The sequence below is a fragment of the Panthera leo genome, chromosome B3, assembly GCF_018350215.1.
Source record: "Panthera leo isolate Ple1 chromosome B3, P.leo_Ple1_pat1.1, whole genome shotgun sequence".
In the NCBI taxonomy this organism is placed as follows: domain Eukaryota; kingdom Metazoa; phylum Chordata; class Mammalia; order Carnivora; family Felidae; genus Panthera; species Panthera leo.
Genome location: NC_056684.1, coordinates 117470519 through 117492793, shown reverse-complemented (window position 1 = coordinate 117492793; position 22275 = coordinate 117470519). Strand labels below are relative to the sequence as shown.

Here is a 22275-nt window from a genome sequence, read left to right as displayed (position 1 = left end):
TTTTACATTCTTACCAGCAACGTGCGCGGGGCCAGTTTCTCCACTTCTTTGCTGACACTTGTGATTATCTGTTTTTCTGATTCTAGCCATGCTGGTGGGTGTGATGTGGTGTCTCACCGTGGTTTCGATTTGCATTTCTCTAATGGCTAATGACGCTGAGCATCTTTTCATGTGTTTTTTGACCACTTGTGTATTTTGTTTGGAGAAATGTCTACTCACATCCTTTGCCTGTGTTTTAATTGACTTGTTTGTCTTTTTTGTTTTTGAGAAGAGAGTTTGTTTTAATATGTTATTGTTACTTCCTCTACGCTAGCTGGTCGTTATTGTTACTTCCTCTACGCTAGCATGGTGTGACCAACCTGTGGAGATGGAGGGGTAGAATGGATCACTTAAAAGCAGGCTGGGGTCTCTGCCTTTTAGGCCACTCCTCAGTGTTCTTGGGGAGGACTCCTCTTCCTTACCTGCCCTTAGCAGCTTTCTCCCCCAGAGTTTCTGTTCTTGAACCAATTCTTACTTGTCAATTTCTTCCCAGTTGACCTCATCCACACCCATGGCATCCACCACCATATATGTGATGATTACTCTCAAATGCGTATATCCAGTTTGGACTTCTCTCTGGAGCTCCACACCTGCCTATCCAGGTGGAACTTCAGCGTGTTCAAAACCTACTACATTTCTCTTCTCCTGGGTTCCCCGTCTGGATGACTGGCAGCATCATTTACCAGGTCAAAAAAGCTGGAGGTTGTCTTGGACTGCTTCTTCTCTCTCTAGGGCACATCTGCCCTCTTCCTGTCAAGTCCTGTGCCTTGGCTGTCTTTAGCAGCTCTCTCTAACTTGTCCTCCATTCTCCATTCCCTACTGACTGCCTTAGGTCAGGTCTTTGTCATTCCAACTAGACTCCCTAGTTTTGAATTACTTCCATCTATCCATCCTCTGCTGGAATGATCCAGTTATATTCCTCCCATCTTAAAGTGGTTCCTTATTGCCTGAAGGATAAACTTCCTCCTCTTTTGTCGAGCGTTCAGACCCTCTTGGGTCTGATCTCTACTTGTCTTCCCAACTTCATATTCCCCTGCTCATTCTCCCCTCATTTCTTATTTTATTTTAATTAATTAATTATTTTATCTATCTATTTATTTATTTTTGTGGGATGATTGTTTTAATTATACTCCATAGACAAGAAATGTTTATAAATTTATAAGAAGTTACAAATTTATAAATAAGTTGATAAATTCATACAGGACTGTTTACACCAGAAGTTTCCCTCCCATAAGAGTTATAAACTATGCAAATCTTTTATTTAAAATGAAGTGATAAATCATAGTTAATGTGTAAGTATAGTGTGCCACATTCAGATATGGAAATTATCCTCAAAGTCGCTGTGTGTGACTTTTACCAAACCTTTCCTTTCTGTTTATGCTTCTGGCTGAGAACAGAAGTGATGGAACCTTAAAGTGACTGGAATACTCTTCACATGGTTTCTTGTGACCACAGGTTGGGGGGGGGGAAGGCTTTTTCTCTAGATTCCAAAGACAAGATAAAAAGTCTCTTGATTTGAAATCAGAAACGATCTGCTGCTCTGCTAGCCACAGCCCGGATATTGCCATAAACCTTTGAGGGAGGATTTCCCAGGATGACGTTGCAAATGGCGGTTCTTGCCATCTTCATGTTTTGGAAAGAGCCAAGGATGTGAACTTACAGCCAAAACCATCCATGTCCGTGTCGCATTCTCTATGGTGAATTTGGTTTTTCCTCCTTTACCAGCAGTTCTTCCTATCGCTCTTGACAGGTGGTCTCCCTAGAGCCCCCTTTAGGGCTTCACATCTGTGATTTCAAAGGACTCTAGGAAGAGGTCATCCAACCTAATGAGGGCAAGTGCATCCTCTACCTGAAACCCAAGAATAAAGGCTTTCACAAAACCAGCTGCTTTTGTCAGAGCACTAACATCTTTGGTTTCTTTACAAGTCCTGATCTCTACATTCCTCGATTTTAAGTTAAAGCGCATCTGAAGTGCCAAACATTCTACAATAGGAGTAAATATCTTCATCCAGTTTTCTTTCAATGGCGTGTATCTGTTAGCTGGGACCAGAATTTTCCTTGTTTTCTTCTTTTCCACTCAGGAATCCATCCGTGGGGAGGGGTGGGAAAATGGGCCTCTTTGTGGGCCGGGCCTCCTCTGTGTCCCTGTGGGCCATGTCCCTGCCCTCCCCCCACTCGGACAGCTGCTCAGCCTGGTTTCTTTGCCCGCCAGCCACCTCATGGATGACTTGGGTGAAGCCGTTCTTGGCCCCTGCGCTCTGGGCCTCCATCTCCGTTTCTATCCCCAGGAATCTCCCCTCCTCTCTTATTTTAGCCATAGGAATTCTTTCAGGTTTCTTGAATGGTCTGTGTTACCTCAAATCTCCAAGTTTTGACTGCCATGCTACTGGCATGACATTTTTTTTTATGTTTATTTATTTATTTTTGAGAGAGAAAGAGAGAGAGCATGAGCAGCAGGGGGAGGGGCAGAGAGAGAGGAGGGAGAGAATCCCAAGCAGACTCTGTGCTACCAGCCAGTCAGGAACCCGACGTGGGGCTTGATCTCACGAACTGTAAGATCATGACCTGAGCAGAAATCAGGAGTCGGATGGTTAACCAACTGAGCCACCCAGGCGTCCCACTGGCATGAATTTTATCTATGTGGCCAAGGATAGATTTTCAGGGCTAGATTATGGATCCAATATGGTGCCAATTAAATACTACTGTAGATAGAGAACATGGCTGACTGTGGTTTGGATGTGGATTTTGATTCAATAATTTATTTATATGAAAGGATTTCCAAACTGAATGGAAATTAAACTGCATTTAATTGATTTTATGAGCCACCTGTACGGCAAAGGTGATGGATTTTGGGGGAAAGATTCTGACATTTGTCCCATCCATAGCCTGTTGTTACTTTTGTTACTTTCTGAATCAAGAACACCAGGATACATGATGTGACAAGTATATGTGTATTTTGGGAGCTAATGGGACAAAATATTTGAAATCAGATTGGATTCCAAGGTTGCCATAGCTACTGGCTACTATGAACACGAGCATCACATATTTGTTTGGAACCCTACATCTCTAACTTCTGCAATGTCTTTTTTTTTTTTTTTTTTCCCTGAGGGTGTTAGTCCTCAGATAAAGAAACTGAGTGAAACTGAAGGAATGATTCCTTCTGAATCCCTTTCTGGTCCCTTCTGGTTCCTTTCCGAATTTTTAACAACAATTTAATTTAGTTTAGATTATTCTTTAGTGCTTTCTCACTCTCCCTCAAATTTTTACTTAGAAAAATTTCAAGTCTTCCGAAACGTTGCAAGAATGGTACAGTGAACACCCCTGTACTCTTTACTCGGAGTCACCATTTGCACATTTCCCCCAAATGGTCTTTACTATCCTCTTTGTATTTTGGTTGTAGTATCAGATAGTCTGAAGAAGACCAATGATGCTTGCTGGGGTAGAGAAGTTAGTTGCTGGATCCTCCTGTGGAACTCATTTATTCTCTCTCAGTTTCCAAATGGATGGAGAAGCCATAGATCAATGGCCCCTTCTGAGAACTTGTTAATCCTCTCCTCATGTGAAGCTGCGAATGTGATCATTTATTTTTTCAGGAAGAATGAGATTCGGTTCATAATACACCATCCTCTTCTGGGGATGTTTCTGAGCTTCTGGCAAAGCTCAGTGCTACAACTGAAGCCTTGAACTCTTGGCTCAGCGCTGCCACTGAGTGGGGCCCCCGTGGATGGTCTTGAGCAAGTTCCCTTCTCACTGTGAGCCTCAGTTTCCCCATCTATAGAATGAGAGCTTGGATCACCTGCTTTTTTTAAGTCCCCACCCTGCCCCATGCTCACGTCCTATGCCCCTGTGATGGTCAGAAAAATTCAGTCCTTCGGGAAATTGACAAAGATACTGTGCTTATGAGATGAACTCCAGAATTTATTGCTGGCTGGGCTTCAGCCAGGAGCATGTCTGGTTTATAATGAGGAGTGTTTCTCCCCTTGTAAGAGCCACCAGTGCTCTGTCTGCCTGCTGAGGTGGGAGGTGGGCTTGGTGGGGATGCAGGAAGCAGCAGGAACTCTGACCCTTTTGTTGGAGCCTCTCCACCTCCTTTCCTTTGAGGTTGTCTGTTTGTTTAATTTGTCATTTGCCTTGCTTCCCACGCCCTTTTATAGCTACTTTTGTTCAAGGATATGGCCATCTCCTTTTTCTGTCCTTGGCCTACCTCCAGGTTAAATATCTAGGGAGGATAGCAGCCACCTGAAGATGTGATGACATGGGTGGTGTTAGTGGTGGGTCTCAACAAGGCTGTGTTTTCATTGGTGGGGTAAGAGCTGTTCCAAGTGCAGGTAGTTGGGTGGTGGATTGATATTGCTCTTGCTAGAGGATTCCACAAAGCCCCCCCACCCCAATTCCTCCCACGCTTCGTTCCCCCCCCCCCCCCCCCCACTGCCATAGAGCCCCAGGCAGAGGTCCTGGACTGGCCAGACTTTCTTTTGTGTATTTAATCCCCATGGGTACAATTGGGGAAAGTTCTGGTAAAGGAGAAAAGGACTTAGATGTGACAGGGTTGAAGACAGGAGCTGGTGGGAACAGGGTGATTTAGGGTTCATTTATTCATTCAATAAATGTTTGTTGAAGACCTACTGTGTTATGTGTGGGTCCATTTATCCAGACAGTCTTAAATCTGGGTAGCCATTGTTAATGTGGTATGTGTTTAGAAGTGTTAGAAATAATATTATTAATGGTCATCCTTCCTCTCCCGACCATCATGTGCCAGGCATGTTGCTAAGTGGGTTGTACCTATTCCATCCAATCCTGCCAACCACTCTGACAAGGTAGATGCTGCAGGAGAGGAAAGGGAGGTTTAGAGCAATCACTTGGTCAAGGTCAGGCGACAACGACAACAGGAAGGAGGAATAATTGGGATTTGAATTCAAGTGTGATTTCAAATCCCACCCTCTTAGCCTCTGTGCCTTTGGTTTATGGACGGATGCCTGTCTGTGCTAAAGTTTTCACTGGTTTAAAAGGTAAGGACAATAGAACTACATTTTTAGTAAGGCTTTATTTAATTCAGTGGTTCTCAACTGAGATGATTTTGCCCCTGGGGGTATTTGGCATTGTTTGGTTGTCACAACTTGGGAGGGGCTACTGGTATGTTGTGAATAGCAGCCAGAGATGCTGCTAAATGCCCCAAGGTGCACAGGACAGCCCCCCCCATTCTTCTCCCTTCATCCCCATAGCAAAGATTTATTGGCCTAAAGTGTCCATGGTGCTAAGGGTGAGGAACTCTGATTTAATTTGAAGGATTAGCCTTAATCTTATATTGTTCTGACTTTTTGGATACGTATGAAATGTTTTTTAAGAAACAAAGTAGTAGATGGCAGTTAATAGATGGCAGTTGGGATTTTGATTGTCCTTATTTGGCAAAATAAAAAAAAAATTGGCAAGACCGTGTTGATCCCTCTAATTTTTGTTGTAACAAATTTCCTGGACTGTGAAATCCAGACATCTAGGAATTATTTGATCTAGGAATTGTGTTTTAAAAATACTGTTTGTTAAGAATTGATGAAAGAAAGTGTCTTGTGTCACAAGTAAGACAATGCTTAAGGTGCCCTTGGGCTCCTGGGGTTTGATTTAATAACAAACATTCATTGACCACTTAGTGCCTAGTATGTGCCAGGCCCTATGAGAGGTCAAAAGACAGTTTGACCTGTTGAGTTTATGGTCTTCCTAGGACAAAAAGTGTCCACGCGTGAAAAAGCAGGGAACAAAAAGTGAGCCTGGCAAATGATGGCCAAGTTTAATCACAGGTTGATACTAACATGGCAAACCAAGGGGTTTCTACTGGAAAGAATTTTAAGTTCCTGGCTTCAATCCACTATCCAGTAATTTATGTGACCTTAGACAAGGCACTTAATTTCTCTGCCTCTTGCTTTCTTATTGGATTCCTGTCTTGGATGAGGGCCCCTCAAGCCTGAAGGTTGACACCTCCTTTCCTTCCTACCTTCAATGGGGAACCCAGTCCTGTTGATTCTGTTTAGGGACTGTCTCTACAGTCTGCCCAGCCTCTTCCTATTCCAGTGTATTCTTCACCCAGAAGCTGGAATAATCTTGCCAAAACATAAATCTGATCATGTCACCTGCCTCTGCTTGAAACCTTCAGTGGTTTCCTCATTGCCCACGGGATAAAGTCCAAACTCCTTGGCAAGGCTTTCTTGGCTCTATGGTCTGGGTCCAGCCAACCTCTTCAGTCTCCTTTCTCATCCTTTGCCCTTCACCACCCCTCACCCCATCCGTGGTCTGGAAATGCCAGACAGCTCATTCTTCTCTGAGCACAAATTGCTGACCCATCCCTCTCTTTTCCACCTGGCAAAAATCACAGTAGTCTTTTTTTTTTTTTTTTTTAAGTTTATTTATTTATTTTGAGAGAGAGAGAGGGAGAGAGTGTGAGCAGGAGAGGGGCAGAGAGAGAAGGAGGGAGAGAGAATCCCAAGTAGGCTCTGCACTATCAGCGTGGAGCCCCATGCAGGGCTTGATCTCATGAACTGTGAAATCAAGAGCTGGACACTTAACCGGCTGAGCCACCCAGGTGCCTCTCACAGTAGTCTTTTAAGGTTTGTCTCCATCATTTCCTCTGGAAGCTGCTCCAGATCCTGGAGGCGGAGTGCATTTCCCTGTCTCTCTCCCTCACTAGACTGTGACCCATTTGAAGGCAGCACTTGCATTTGTCTTGTTCTGGCTAGAAAACGTGATACCCAGCATGGTCATGGCACATGGTAGGTGTTCAACGATTCTTTTTTTTTTTTTAATTTTTTTTTAATGTTTATTCATTTCTAAGGAGGGGGGAGGGGCAGAGAGAGAGGGAGACACAGAATCCGAAGCAGGCTCCAGGCTCTGAGCTGTTGGCACAGAGCCCGATGTGGGGCTCGAACTCATGAACCGTGAGATCATGACCTGAGCCGAAGCTGGATGCTCAACCGACTGAGCCACCAGGGTGCCCCTCAACCATTCTTGAGTAGGAAACAAATGGATAAAGGAGGAGTATTTAACATGGAGATGATAGCGTTTTGCCTTTGTTTACCAACCAAGGTTGCTGGTGGCATGAACATAAAGTAATATTTATTGAAGAGCTGAAAAATGAGAGGCTACACGCATGCAAAACATGTATTTGTCACTGTTTTCGGAAGGAGAGAATGTTAGCTTTTGAAGCACAGGTGAAAAAGCCTTAGAATTTCCTTCATTCGATCACTGATCACCGTTAGCATGCATGCGTGTGTGTTTGTGCACGTATATGCGGTATTGCTAAGCGTAAAGGGGCACATGGTTGTCAGGTACTGGGAATTGGTATATCAAATAGAAAACTCCAGATGGCCAGAATTTTGTGCAATTCAGCAAAAATGTGCCTTGTTGATACAGGAGCATACGTGCCTTGAATTGTGACTCAGTGGCCTGGACCTGCCTGGGGACTTCTAGTGACAACTGGTCCTTTGCTTTCCCAGAACTAGGGCTGAGCTTGGAGCAGGGGCAGGAAGGAGGGGCTTGGTTTCCTTTTTCTTTTCTGTCCCATTTTCTTTCTCCTCTTTCCAATCCCCCTGTTGTTTTCAATAAGGTCTGCCCCAGTCACCCACGTTGAACGTGATACGTCAAAGCCAGAAGCAAAGCCATGAACGGAAAGGTCTGGACTTGTGTAACTCTTTGCACATACTATCCTACTAACTTTTATTATCCATATCTGTGGATATGCCTTATTCCCGGCACCACTTCCCAGACTGTAATTCCATTGAGGGCAGGTATTTGGAATCTCTGTATACTTTTGGACCTGTACAGGTGCCTTGCGCTATAGGAGTGCGTGAATGTTTGCCGAATGAATGAATGAGCTCACCACATAAGAACAGAGTTTACCTCTTGTGCCAGTTCCTTAGTACACCATGTCTCTTGTTTTTGTTTGTTTGTTTGTTTTTGCATTTTCCAAGAGGAGTCTTCTTCCTTTTACCCAGATCAGGATAGAGGCAATTTTCTTTGACCCTCCTTTGGGAACCATCGCTGTCACCCACAGGGTTGATTCTCTTTCACAAACCACCTCAGCTCTCAGAGGCTTTGCGTTTCAGGGCTGGATCCCTCCATTTCCCAGACCCTTGAAGGTGGCCCTGCCTCGGAGCAGGGGGAGCTGGGAGTCGTCAGGGTGCAGGGAGGAAGCCTAAAGGATTAATTGGTTCAACTTTATTACAAAGGCTGGTCCTATTGTTTACAGGCCATTAAAAACCGTGATCATCTTCCCAGGCTGGGGCAGACAGCAGCTAGCTGCTTTGATGCATGTCGTAGATAGATAAGGAAAATTTATCCCTTGTTTTGACTTCAGGATTTCTTTTTGGTTTATTATTTGACTCACTATTCAACTTTCTCTCCAAATGTCCCTGGTCTCAGACAACTTTTTCAAGTTGTTGGCAGGGAGGGTTCAGATTAGGATCCTATAATTTTGGAGTTGAAAGAGACCGGGATAAATGACTATCCCTAACCTACCCCCGCCCTCTCCCCACACCCCTGGTTCCCTATCACCCCACCCCCACCCCCCCCCCCCCCCCCCTGCCCCGACACACCAGCTTCTCAAGTAATTTGCACTTACTGATCCCTGAGCAGGGCAGACTTTTCTCATGACCTTCAGCGGATCCTCCCCCTTCCAGGATGGCGTCTGCTCTGCTGAGACGACTTTTTGAGCTCTCCCCAACCCCAAATTCCCAGCTCCCCCACACCGAGCATTCCCAGAGTACTGTGTACATAGACAATTGGGTTGACTTACCATCCTCTGTGATAGGTGTATCTAGGCTTTTCCCGGATGGGCTGCGCAGAGCCCTTGAGGGCCCTCACCCACATCCTAGACAATCTGTGTCCCCCAGGGGCCTTCTTGAGGGCCTGACTTTCAATCTGGACAGGTACAGGCATTGGGATGTAGGCTGCAGCCCCCCTGCCGTGGTCAGGTTTTTTTCCGTAGCGATCCTGTGGGATTTTCTATGTCCTGGACGTGCAAAGAAGCCTCATACTGAAGCCTAGATACCGACACTTACTTTTTAGCTGCTTGATTGAAGGGTTCCAGTGTGCTCTTCAAGAGAGTCACCAACCAGCTTAGCAGACACTGGGCACGCACACGTTTGTTGAACAAATGAATGAATGGATGTAGGGAAGAGAAATGCCGGCTGCTGCCAGTCACTCCTTAGGGGTCTGTGTATTCAATAAATATCTGTTGAGTGGCTGCTCTGGAGAAGTGGGTGCCACGGGTCAAAAAGATGTGTAAGACCCAGTTCTTGGCATTTGAGAGCATACACCTAGAGGGGTGTGAGACTAATTATAAGACAAGGCGGGCAAGCAAACCTGGAAATAGAGAGATGAGCTCTTGTTGAAGGAGCATAAAGGACAGTGGATTACTTTGGAACGAGGGGATCAGGGGAGCGGGGGAAGGAGATGGCTTTTAAGGATTTCAGTGAACAGGGAAGAGAGAGGAAGGCAGATTCAGATTGGTGAACAGCAAGGACAAAAGTTTTGAGACCTGAAATTGTCCTCAGCTCACCACAGACCAGTCCTGGCAGCCCGGATCCAAAGCCACATCTCTCGTCGGCCGGGGTGGCTCCAAATCCATCTTAGACAACACCAAATAATCCCAGGAATTTTTTCCAGGCGTCTGACCCTGGGGCAAGACTCGGGGCAGACATTCCTTTCCTCCAGACTTTGCTGGGGCCCCCGTGTTGCTGGATTTTGCTCTTTGGAGGGTGCATAGGAGAACATTCAGAGATATCCTAGTGTTGGTGACGGTGGATAAGCATCTAGGACCAGATCCCTCAGTTTCCGTAAGGCTTTTCTTTGTCCCTCCCCCAGCTATGCTCGCTGCTGGGGCAAGAGCCACCCCTTCTGAGGGTTTGCTCATGCTGTTCCCTCTCCTCGGAGGCCTTCCTCCCATATCTGTTTGTCCACGTGTGTCTGCCCTTCCCCAAAGGCCCAGCCTCCTCCTGGAAGGAAGCACACCTTTTCTGAGCTCCCAAAGCAAATCCCTGGGCTGAGGGCAGGGCTGGAGATCGGCCCCTCCCTGTCTCTCAAATGCTGGCAGTCCCAGAGATAAAGGAAAGAAAGGAGCTTCCTTCCTACTCCCGGTTTTATTGCAAACAAGTATCCAGGGTCAACGTGATTTTCACACATTAAAGACTCCTACCAACCCCCCCCCCCCCCCCCCCCCCCCAGTTTCTCATGTTCTCAAGCTGCTTAGTTATGTTCCAGGGAGAGGGAGGCAGCCAAAAAGGAAAATTCTTAATCTTGGGGAGAGGACCGAGTGCAGAAATGTCTTGGAAATGGAAGAGTCCCTTGGCTCCTTGCTCCGGCAGCACTACAGCCCATATATAACCGTGGGTGAGCTCCCCCTCTCCGTGCGGCTTATCTCTGCCTCACATTCACAGACTCACCAGCCTGGAGTCTCTCTGGATGTTGGCCAAGCCAGTTGGGAATGCATAATAGCTGAGATACGGGATGGGGCGAGCCCGCCATGTCCTTGCACGCTGCTGTGAAGGTCTTCCTTCTCCCCTTCTTTCCCCCCTTCTAGCCTCCTCTGTCATTGGGAGGTAATCTTTGTGGTCCCACTTCCCTAGTATTTGAAAGAAGGGAGATCCAGATTCCATGTTTGCAGGTGACTGTGCTGGTAACTATGGACACCCTGGGGAATGGGAGGGAGGTTTGGGTGAGCAGATTTAGACCAAATGGAGTTTAGCGAGCTGCCATTTTGAAACCTCAGCTGAAGGGTCTTGTGAGCTGAAAACCTTCCCTATAAGCCCTCCCTCCACCCCAATCCCCTGAGCTCATTTGGGTTTTATGACCAAGATTTTGTCCTTCTGTTTTGCTTTGTGGTAGAAATAGGGATGAGGACAAGGAAGACCTCGGGAAAGGATTCTAGCCTGATGGGAGCAAGAACTCCTGGGAACTTTGGTGAGGTGTTGGTAGGGCCCTGGAGGTGTGGTGGATTCAGGCTTCTCCTGTTAGTGCTCCTGCTCTGGGAGAGCCTCTGTTTTGGGTGCACAGCTAGGTGCCCCTGGAATCCCTGAGTGGGCACAGTTGCGAAAGCTATCGCTTCCTTTCTGAAGATGTCTTGGGTACTGACAGAATGGATACTTTCCGTTCCATAGACAAACTAGAATTACCAGGGTTTTTTTCTGGTATATTCTTTTCTTTCAGTGCCTTTAATTCATTCAACATTATTCTGGGCAAGTGTCTGTTTCCCCTAGGTGAGTGGTGCAGGATTGATGCATGGGATTGTAATAAAGTCAGATGCTTCTGTTGTTTTATATTTATAAATTAAGTTGTGTTTGTGTGCGTGTGTGTGTGTGTGTGTGTGTGTGAGAGAGAGAGAGAGAGAGAGAGAGAGAGAGAGAGAGAGAGAGAGGCATTTACTCCAGAGCTAAAGGATGGGAGTGGGGTTAGGTGATACCTTGGTTATGGGAGAAGATGTTGATGATGTTTGTTTCTAGGATGGTTGGGTTGATCTTTATGAACCTTACCACTTTTTGTTTGATTTCATGTTCATATTCATCCCTGTATTAGTCTGCTCAGGTTGCTGTGATACAGGATTGAGTGTCTTAAGCAACAGAAACTTATTGCCTCACAGGCTGAAGGCCAGAAGTCCAAGACCAAGGTGTTGGCAGGATTCGTTCTTTCTGAGAGCCCTGAAGGAGAGGGCTCTTAGCTTCTGGTGGTTTGCTGGCAGTCTTTGGTGTCCCTTGGCTTTTGGAAGCATCACCTCCATCTCTGCCTTCATCTTCACTTGGTGTTCTCTCTGTGTGCATGCCTCTGTGTCCAAATTTCCTCTTTTTATGAGAACACTAGACATGCTGGATTAGAGCCCATCCTAATTACCTCATCTTAACTAATTACATCTGCAGTGACCCTATTTCCAACTAAGATCACACTGGGAGATATGAGATCCTGGGGGTTAGGGCTTCAACATATGCATTTTAGGGGAAGCAATTCAACCCATAACGCTCCCCTTCCTTCTTTTAAATAAAGTGTGTGTGTGGTTTTTTTCTTTTCTTTCTTTTCTTTTTTCTGTTTATTTTTGAAGGAGAGAGAGAGAGACAGAGCATGAACTGGGGAGGGGCAGAGAGAGAGGGAGACACAGAATCCGAAGTGGGATCCAGGCACTGAGCTGTTAGCACAGAGCCCGACACGGAGCTCGAACTCACAAGCTGCGAGATCATGACCTGAGCCGAAGTTGGACGCCTAACCAACTGAGCCACCTAGGCACCTTTCCTTTTTCTTTCTTTTTTTTGAAAAAAGAAAGATGGGAATGCAAGCTGGTGCAGCCACTCTGGAAAACAGTATGGAGGTTCCTCAAAAAACTAAAAATGGAACTACCCTATGACCCAGCAATTGCACTAGTAGGCATTTATCCATGGGACACAGGTGTGCTGTTTCAAAGGGACACATGCACCCCCATGTTTATAGCAGCACTATCAACAATGGCCAAAGTTTGGAAAGAGCCCAAATGTCTCCATCGATGGATGAATGGATAAAGAAGATGTGGTGTGTATATACACAATGGAGTATTACTTGGCAATCAAAAAGAATGAAATCTTGCCATTTGGAACTACGTGGATGGAACTGGAGGGTATTATGCTAAGTGAAATTAGTCAGACAAAGACAAAAATCATATGACTTCATTCATATGAGGACTTTAAGAGACAAAACAGATGAACATAAGGGAAGGGAAACAAAAATAATATAAAAACAGGGCGGGGACAAAACAGAAGAGACTCATAAATATGGAGAACAAACTGAGGGTTACTGGAGGGGTTGCGGGAGGGGGGATGGGCTCAATGGGTAAGGGGCATTAAGGAATCTACTCCTGAAATCATTGTTGCACTATATGCTAATTTGGATGTAAATTTTAAAAAATAAAAAATAAAATTGAAAAAAAAGTAAAAAAAAAAGACCTCAATATAATAAAAAATTCAAAAATTACAGCAGAGTAAACCAGGAAAGTAGATCTAAGCCTCCTTCCCATTCCTATTCCCCATCCTTAGACCGTAGTTCTCCAGTACAGAGCCAACCACTGTTGTCATTTTGTTTTTTCCCTCTATCTTTCTGGAGATGTCTATGAGCATAAATTTATATCTATCCTCCCCCATGTCATTTCAAATAGTTTTTTTGTGAGATAAATAGCATTTAAAATAGCATTTCAAATACCCTGTTCTATAACTTCTTAAATTTAACGGTACATCTTGAAATTATTCCATAGCAATAGCTGTATGTCTGTCTTATTTTTTTAACAGATGCATAGTATTTCATTGTGTGGATTTACCATGATATATTTAACTTTACCTCTTTTGATGGACATTTAGCTCATTTCTGATCTTTGCTGAATGAAAAAATTTTTATATATGTTTCTCTAGCCATCAGTGTAAGTCATCTATACATCTCACTCCTTAAAGTTCTTATATAGTATAGAAATTGAGTACATTTTAAAAGTTTATTTGTTTATTTTGAGAGAGAGCATGAGCGGGAGAGGGGCAGAGAGAGGGAGAAAGAATCCCAAGCAGGCTTTGCGCCGTCACCATGGAGCCTGATGCGGGGCTCAAACTCACGAACCACAAAATCATGACCTGAGCCAAAAATCAAAAGTCAGATGCTTAACCAACTGAGCCACACAGGTACCCCTAAATTGAGTACATTTAAGAAATATTTGTTAAGTTCCTATCGTCAACAAGTATTTGATATTTCGTTACATTGATGTATCCATATTTACTCAGCCCAATGACTTGCTCTAAGTCATGAATGAAAATTCTTGCATGTAGCTCTCTAATTTTTTAAAAAAGTGTTTGAGAGAGAGAGAGGAAGAGAGAGAAAGAAAGAGAGAGTGTGCACATGCGCATGAATGGGGGGGGGGGGCAAAGAGAGGGGGAGAGAGAATCCCAAGCAGGCTCCATGCTGTCAGTGCAGAACCTGACATGGGGCTCGATCCCATGAACCGTGAGATCGCGACCTGAGCCGAAATCGAGAGCTGGATGCTTAACTGACTGAGCCACCTAGGTGCCCCTGTAGATGTCTTATTTTGATTGCTCATCTTTGATTATTCTTTAGGCTAGGTTTCTAAAAGTGTGTCTAGTAACCTGGAAATTGTTAAGGCTCTGGATCTTTTTTGCCAAATTGTGTTCCAGAAACGTACCAATTTATATCTTTGCCAGCAGAGTGCCCATCTTGCCCTACTAGCATTATTACTAAAACAAACAAAAGACTGCTAATTTGGTAGGTGGACTATGGTAATTCATCAGTTTAATTTTTTTATTTGCTTATTAGCTATTCTTATTTCCTCTTTTGTGGCTTGTTTGTGTCCTTTGGCCTTTAATCTATTAACGTCTTAATGCTTTTTCTATTAGTTTGTATGTTGTCTTTATGTATTAAGGATATTGATTTGTCATAGTTGTCAAATATTTGGCAAACCTGATTCTCACAGTTTGTGGTTTGACTTTTAAAAAGTTCTTTTTAAACCAACTTAATTGTGGTGTAATTTACACAATCAAGTGCACTCCTTTTAAAGTATATAGGTCTATGAATGTTGACAAATGTATATATCCATGTAACTGTAACCACAATAGAATATTTCTGTTATTCCCCAAAAGTTCCCTTGTGTATCTCAGGAGCTCACCCCACTTTTGGTCCCAGGTTTTTGCCACTATAGATTAGTTTTGCTGGCTCTAAAATTTCATATGAATAGAATCAGATGATATGACCTTAAAAAAAAAGAGATGTATCCGTGGTATTGTATATAGTAGTAGTTTGTTCCTTTTTATTGCTAAGAATATTGCATTATATGGATATACCACAATTTTTATCCATTTACCAATTGATGGACAATTGGGTTGCTTTTATTTTATTTTATTTTTTCTTATTAAAAAATTCTTTTTAGTGTTTATTTATTTTTGAGACAGAGAGAGACAGAGCATGAACGGGGGAGGGGCAGAGAGAGAGGGAGACACAGAATCCGAAGCAGGCTCCAGGCTCTGAGCCATCAGCACAGAGCCCGATGCGGTGCTCGAACTCACAGACCTTGAGATCATGACCTGAGGGGAAGTTGGACGCTTAACCGACTGAGCCACCCAGGCACCCCATTGGGTTGCTTTTAGTTTGGGGCTATAATGAGTGAAGCTGCTATGAGCATCTGTGTATAAGTCTTTTGTGGACCTATTTTCTCCTCATTTCTCTTGGGTGGATGTTTAGAAATGAAACTGCTCAGTCATATGTCAAGTACATGTTCTTTTATAAGCAACTGTCATACTCTTTCCGAAAACGGTTGTACCATTTTACTTTTCCATCAGCTTGGTATGAACAATTTGGTTGCTATGTATCTTCACCAGCATTTGATATTATTAATCTTTTTAATTTTAGCCATTTTAGTGGGTGTGAGTAGTATCTCATTGTAGTTTTAATTTGCATTTTCCTGGTGACTAATGATATTGAACATATTTTCATGTACTTATCAACTTCTGTGTTTGTGAAGAGTCGGTTCAAATCTTTGCCCAATTGGGAAAAGGGTTGTCTTCTTATTCCTGAGTTGCTAAGGTTCTTTATAGATCCTGGATATAGGTCTTTTGTCACATATATGTAGTATGAACACTTTCAGTTGTGACTTGCCTAATCGTCTTCTTAGCAGTGTTTTTGTTTTTATTTTTTATTTTTTTTAAGCAGATTTTATTTTATTTATTTATTTTTTTAGAGAGGCAGTGTGTGCAAGGAGGGGAGGGGCAGAGGGAAAAGGAGAGAGAGAGAGAGAATCTCAAGTGGGCTCCGGGCTGAGCACGGGGCTCATTCCCACCATCGTGAGATTATGACCTAAACTGAAATCAAGAGTCGGAAGCTTGATCAACTGAGCCATCCAGGCACCCGTTGTTTTTGTTTTTAAGTTGTGATAAAATATATATAAAAGTTGCTTTTTTTTTTTTTGAGAGTGAGCATGAGAGGGGCAAAGGGAGAGAATCCTAAGCAGGGTCCATGCTCAGCATGAGAGAGAGAAAGAGAGAGGGCGATAGGGGATCTGAAGCGGGCTCTGCACTGTCAGCACAGAGACTGTTGTGGGGCTCGAACCCGCCAACCGGGAGATCATGACCTGAGCCGAAATCAAGAGTCGGACTCTCAACCAACTGAGCTACCCTGGCGCCCCATCTGGGGAAGATTTTGATTTTGGCCTTGCCTCACTTGCTGTGTGAAGGTGGCCAGTCTGTGCCCACCTCCAGGACCTCAACTTTCTTCTCTGCTGAATGGGCCTGGGAATATCTGTACCCTTAGCCTCACACAACAGGGAGGGCCAAATAAAATAAGCTAAGTCAAAGAGCGCTGGCAAATATAAAGCAGGACGCAAATATCAATCTTATGAAGGTTATAATTTCATCAAACTGGGGGTGGGAATCTGCTGGCCCAGGACGGGGCAGTGGGGATGGTCATGCAAACTCCACAGGCTGAGCTGCTGAAGAGAAGAGAGGCTGTCGCTGGTGGAGTGGGACGGGAGTTGAGGGCCTCTGAGCACATGGCAGAGATGCCCATCCAACCTCCAGGGCTGGAGGCCTTCAAGGTCAAAGTGGGAAAGTCCGAGGGCCCACATGCACTGGGAAAAAGTCTGTGTTTAGATTCAGAGGCCTTGGGTTTGAATGTGACTTTCGCCACGTCCAAAACCTGGGGTGAGACACTTAATCTCTTTGAATCTTGGTTTCCTTATCTTTGCAATGTCACATTATACACCCTGGAAATATGGAACTCCTTAGAAGTTCAAACTTGCTATGTCTCTGTGCCTTTGGTCAAACTCCTCCTTCAAGCAGGGCTGGCTTTGAGGAAGGGACAAGAGCCAAGGAATGCAGGGGGGCTCTGGAAGCTGAAAAAGATAAGGAAACAGGTTTTCCCCTCAGAGCCTCCAGAAGGAGCAAATCCTGCTGATGACAGCGTAACATTAGCCCTAGTGAAACTGATTTTGGGCTTCTGATCTCCAGAACCACAAGATAAATTCGTGATGTCTTCAGCCACTAAGTGTGTGGTAATTTGTTAACAGCAGCAAGAGGAAACTAACGCAACTCACTTAAGATTCACTCAGGTTGTTGCATGTATGGCTGCATATATCACAACTTGCTTATCCATTTCCCAGTTGGTGAACATTTGGGTTGTTTCCAGGTTTTGGCCGTAATGAGTAAAGGATTATGATCTGAACGTTCATGGATATAGGTCTTCGTGTGGACATATGTTTTCATTTCTCTTGGGCCAGTGCCTAGGAGTAGGATTGCTAGGTCACAAATGTATATTTAACTTTGTAAGAAACTGCCAAACTGCTTTCCAAAGTGGGTGTACCATTTAGCATTTCCATCAGTGGTGCCTGAGAATTCCAGTTTATTCTATATCCTTGCCAGTGCTTGGCATTGTCATTCTTTTTAATTTTAGCCATCATAATAGATGTTTAGTGGTATCTCATTGTGATTTTAATTGCATTTTCCTGATGACTAATGATGTTGAACCTTTTTTTCACAGGCGTTTTGGCCCATCTGTATTACTTCTTTTGTGAAATGTCTGTTCAGTGCTTTTAGCCATGAAAAAAAATGGGGTCATTTGTCTTCTCATTATTGAGTTTTAAGAGTTCTTTATATATTCTGACTACATGTCCTTTATCAGATATATGTTTTGCCAATATTTTCCCCCAGTCTGTGGCTCGTGTTTCTATTTTCATATTAGTGCCTTTCAAAGAACAGATATTTTAAATTTTGATCAAGTCCAATATATCAATTTTTTGCTTTTATGGTTTGAGCTCTCTGTGGCATAAGTAACCTTTGCTTAACCCAAGTTCATAAAGATTTTCTTCCAATTGTTATAGAAGTCTTATAGTTTTAGCTCTTACATTTAACTGCATGATCCATTTTGAGTTAATTTTTTGATAGGGTGTGAGGTAAGGGTTAAGGTTTTTAAAATTAAAAAAAAAAAATTTTTTTTTAAATGTCTTTGGCTGGTTTTGGTATCAGGGTAATGCTGGCCTCACAACACGAATTAGCCTCGTGCTAGGTACTGCAGGGAATATAAAGGTAAGATCCAACCTTGGCCGGAATCACACACAAGCCCAGTGGGATAAAGGCAGAGTTTGACAAGCTCCCTAAGAGTAAAGACGAACGGCTGTTGGCATCCAAAGAAAGAAAGAGTCACGGGCAGCCTTAGAAGAGGTTCCCTGAGGGCAAGGACACTAAAGAAGGGCTTTAGTAGGGCTGCAACATTGCCCAGCTCTGGGGGCACCATTCACATGGTGGTCTGTTGAATGCGGCTCCCTTCAGGGCGTAGGGAATGGAACGCGGATGGCACCCACCTGGAGTTGCACAACATAGTGACCCTGTTCAAATAAGTCTAGAGCTCAGAGACTATCAGCTGGTGGAGGTGGGGGAAGGTGGGAGGGGCAGGGAACGGTGTTCTAGGTTGGAGGCGGTTCTATTCAACTCATGACTTGTTTTATATAAGCATGCCTTTGTCTCCCCAACTTAAAAAAATTTTTTAATGTTTATTTATTTTTGAGAGAGAGAGAGAGAGAGAGAGAGAGAGAGAGCGCGCTAACGAGCAGGGGAGGGGCAGAGAGAGAGGGAGACACAGAATCTGAAGCAGGCTCCAGGCTCCGAGCTGGCAACACAGAGCCCGAAGCGGGGCTCGAACTCACCAACTGTGAGATCATGACCTGAGCTGAAGTCGGACCCTTAACTGCCTGAGCCACCCAGGCACCCCAGTCTCCCCAACTTTTAAACTCCCACTAATCTGCATGCTCCTTGCATTGGATGTGGTGCTGGAGGGCCCAGAGAGGAAGGTGGGAAGGAAGAGGGCCAGCCCTCAGGGAGTGCCCCCCTGCCCCCCCACCCCGTGCTTGGCACCCTGTATACATGATGTCAATAATCCTCCCACCGACTCTACAACCTTGGCTTCCTTCTCGGCACTTATGCAGATTGAAAAATGAGACTCATAAAGGTGAAATGCCTTGTCCAGGATCAGCTTCCTGGAGCATCGGAGCTGAGGTTGCTGCTGGCCCCCTGGGGCCTCAGCAGCTTTCTCCCCTCTGCTCCAGGAAAACTTAATTTCTGAGGAAGGCAGCACCTAGAAAGAATGGGTGCCGGGGTCGGGGTGCAGGGAGGTCAGGACTAGATATTTGTGAGGGTGTTAGTTCTGATTTAGCGGACACGCTCTCAGCACTGTGGGCCAGGCTGTGGCTGACCGGCTGCATGGTCAGGGTTTGCAAAGCTTCCAAAGATCCTTTTGCTAGAAGGGCTTTAAAAGCTGCAAGCTCTCAGCAGTTTCTATCAGCTGGGATTTTTTTTTCCCCTCCAGACTGAATCCTGTCAGGGTTTTACTGGCTTATATGTTCCCAGAACGACCCTACATCTCCCTCACCTGAGCAGCACTGCTCTGTCACCCACACCATTTCCTGTCACCAAATGGCTCCGGAAAGAATTCTTCCCCAGGCCCATCTTTTGGCCCCCAACCTCCCCTCTTCACTCTTTCAACCCCGCCCCCCTGGTTTCTCCAGGAAGTGCAAAGTGGAGCCCATCCGGGACGAAGGAACACCAGGGCCTCATTTTGATCCCAGATGTGGGGGTTTGTTCTTATTCCTGGTCTCCTATTTTGAACCATTTTCAAAGCCCCTGAAAAACCAGGATACTATGGAGAGGCTCATGCTGTGTCTGGGAAATGGGAGGCACCGTGTAGAAAGTTCCCGATGTCCCGCCAGCCTGTTGATTCCCGTCCCCTGGACCACTCTGAGTGCCCTTGTCCTCAGACCCCTCTCAGGGAGGCCTGCCTTTGGTGTCTTGTCCTGTTTGGTCACTAGGGGCCCTGCCCCTGCCAACTCAGAGGCAAACAGAGATAGGGCCAGGCCCTGGCCGCCCAGCCTCGTGGACAGCATTATAGGCTGCTCTGCGTCAGCAGAAAAAGTATCCACCATAACTTGCATTCTAGAGGGCCCTCTCCCCCATCGCCCCGGGGGTTCCTGTCCCCAGCCTGCAAGGCCTCTGTGCCTGGCCAGCCTCGCCCACCAGGCCAGCAGCACTCCAGGAATCCTGACAAGTGCCGCGGGGGTGGCTCTCGGTGACTTCATGGGCGCTGTTCTGGGCTGCTTCTCCTTGCCTCCACCTCCTTCGGGGACTTACTTTCTGAGGATGACGCCCGCGAGCCTCTCCCAGCTACCAAAATACCAGCCCTGCCTCCTGGCCCTGCCAGAAAATGCTTAGCACATTAGCAGGTTTAGCGGCCACAGTTGTAGTCATTTAGGAGGCCACAGAGGCACATGGATCTCATTCTGGGGTTCTTTCCAGCTGCTCGCTATTTTGACAACACTGGGTGGCACCGTTACCAAGAACCTGGACTGCCTGCGAGAACGAGGGCATTCGGGGCCTGGGGGTGGAGGTGAGGAGAAGCCCAGGAGGGTGGTAGGGACAGCAGCAGTGGTGAGTCAGGGGCTGGGAGAAAGGGGGGTGGAGGGTGCCAGTCTCTACTTTCCCTGGCCGGCCTCCCTTCTTGCCTTCTGGAGCTTTCTTGGACCAGATTTTGGATACTTGCAGCCGATTTCCAGTTGTCTCAGTGCAGGGGCTTTTGCTTGCAGAAGAGGCAAGAGGCTCCAAACTGCCAGAGAGGCAGTAAGACAGAGATCACAGAGCCACCCAGCAAACATCTTCCCACACTCAGAAGCGCTTGCTGCAGCCGCTTGCCTGCCACTTGGCGGCTGAGGGCTCTGGGCCCAGTCACCGCCTCTCCCTCTGTAGAATGGGAATCACAGGACCCAGCCCCACCTCAGCCTGAGGTTAGACTATGCACGGGAAAGTGTTTTGTAAAATGTAAAGTGATAGACATTTGCCTACCTGTGTGCGGGAGGACTGTGTTTTGTTGATTTTTGAATTCTTCCACGATGTGTGGTTTGTTGGTTAGAAAAGTAAATATGAGGGGCGCCTGGGTGGCTTAGTGTGTTAAACGTCCGACCCTTGATTTTGGCTCAGGTCATGATCTCTTGTTCATGAGATCGAGCCCTGCATCTGGCTCTGCACTGGGTGTGGAGCCTGCTTGGGATTCTCTCTCTCCCTCCCTCTCTCCCTCTCCCCTGCTAGTGTGCGCTCTCTCTTAAAAAAAAAAAAAAGTAAATTTGGTGACTTTCTGGAAGTTTCTGATTTTCTCATTGGTGATCAATGTGGTGAAGACAAGTAAGGCTGTGGGCGTATTGGATTGTTAGGGCTGCTGTAGTGAAGTACAGACTGGGTGGTTTATTTTTATTTTTATTTATTTTATTTTTCTTTAAAAAGCTTTTAAATTTTTTTTTTTGTTTGTTTTTGTTTTTGTTTTTTAGAGAGAAAGAGAGACAGAGCATGAGCAGGGGAGGGGCAGAGAGGGAGGGAGACACAGAATCTGAAGCAGGCTCCAGGCCTCTGAGCTGTCAGCACAGAGCCCGATGCAGGGCTCAAACTCACGAACAGTGAGATCATGACCTGAGCCGAAGCTGGATGCTTAACTGACTGAGCCACCCAGGTGGCCCTGGGTGGTTTAAGTAACAGAAATTCACTGTTTCAGTTCCGGAGGCTGGAAGTCAGGATCAAGGTGTTCGCAGGGTTATTTCTTTCTGAGGGCTGTGAGGGAGAATTTGTGCTGGACCTCTTCTTAGCTTCTGGTAGTTTGCTGGCAGTTTTTGGTGTTCCTGGACTTTTAGAAGCATCGTCCCAAGCTTCTTCATCTTCAAATGGTATTCTCCTTGTGTGCGTGCCTCTGTGTCCAATCATCCCCTTTTTATAAGTACACCAGTCATATTTGATTAGGGCCTTCCCCACGACCTCGCTATAACTAATTACATGTGCAACGGCCCTATTTTCATGTATGGTGGGGAGGGGTCTTCTGAGCCTAGGGGCCAGCTCTAGAATAGGGAAGGCCACGGTGGTATGCCAGACCTGGCTGGGAAACGAGAGTTCTTTTGATGCAGATGAGGACCCTATTTCTACTACCATTCCTGGATTTCGGGGAGAGATCTTTGTTCCTAGAGTTAAGTCTGTTTTTTTCCCTTCTGAGTAGCTTCTGTTTTGTTGTTATTGTTTATTTATTTTGAGAGAGAGATAGCGTGTGAGCAGGGGAGGGGCAGAGAGAGAGAGACAGAGAGAGAGAGAGAGAAAATCCCAAACAGGCTCCATGCCGACCTGTGGCTTGATCCCATGACCATGAGATCATGACCTGAGCCGAGATCAAGAGTCAGAT

At 45.5% G+C, this 22275-nt stretch overlaps 1 protein-coding gene and 1 pseudogene across 1 annotated transcript in view; one reads left to right on the top strand and one right to left on the bottom strand.

Annotated features, from left to right (window-relative positions):
* DPF3 (double PHD fingers 3) overlaps positions 1-22275 on the top strand; it is a 248662-nt gene that overhangs the window by 45596 nt on the left and 180791 nt on the right. The window lies entirely within an intron of this gene.
* LOC122222902 lies at positions 1514-2315 on the bottom strand (annotated as a pseudogene).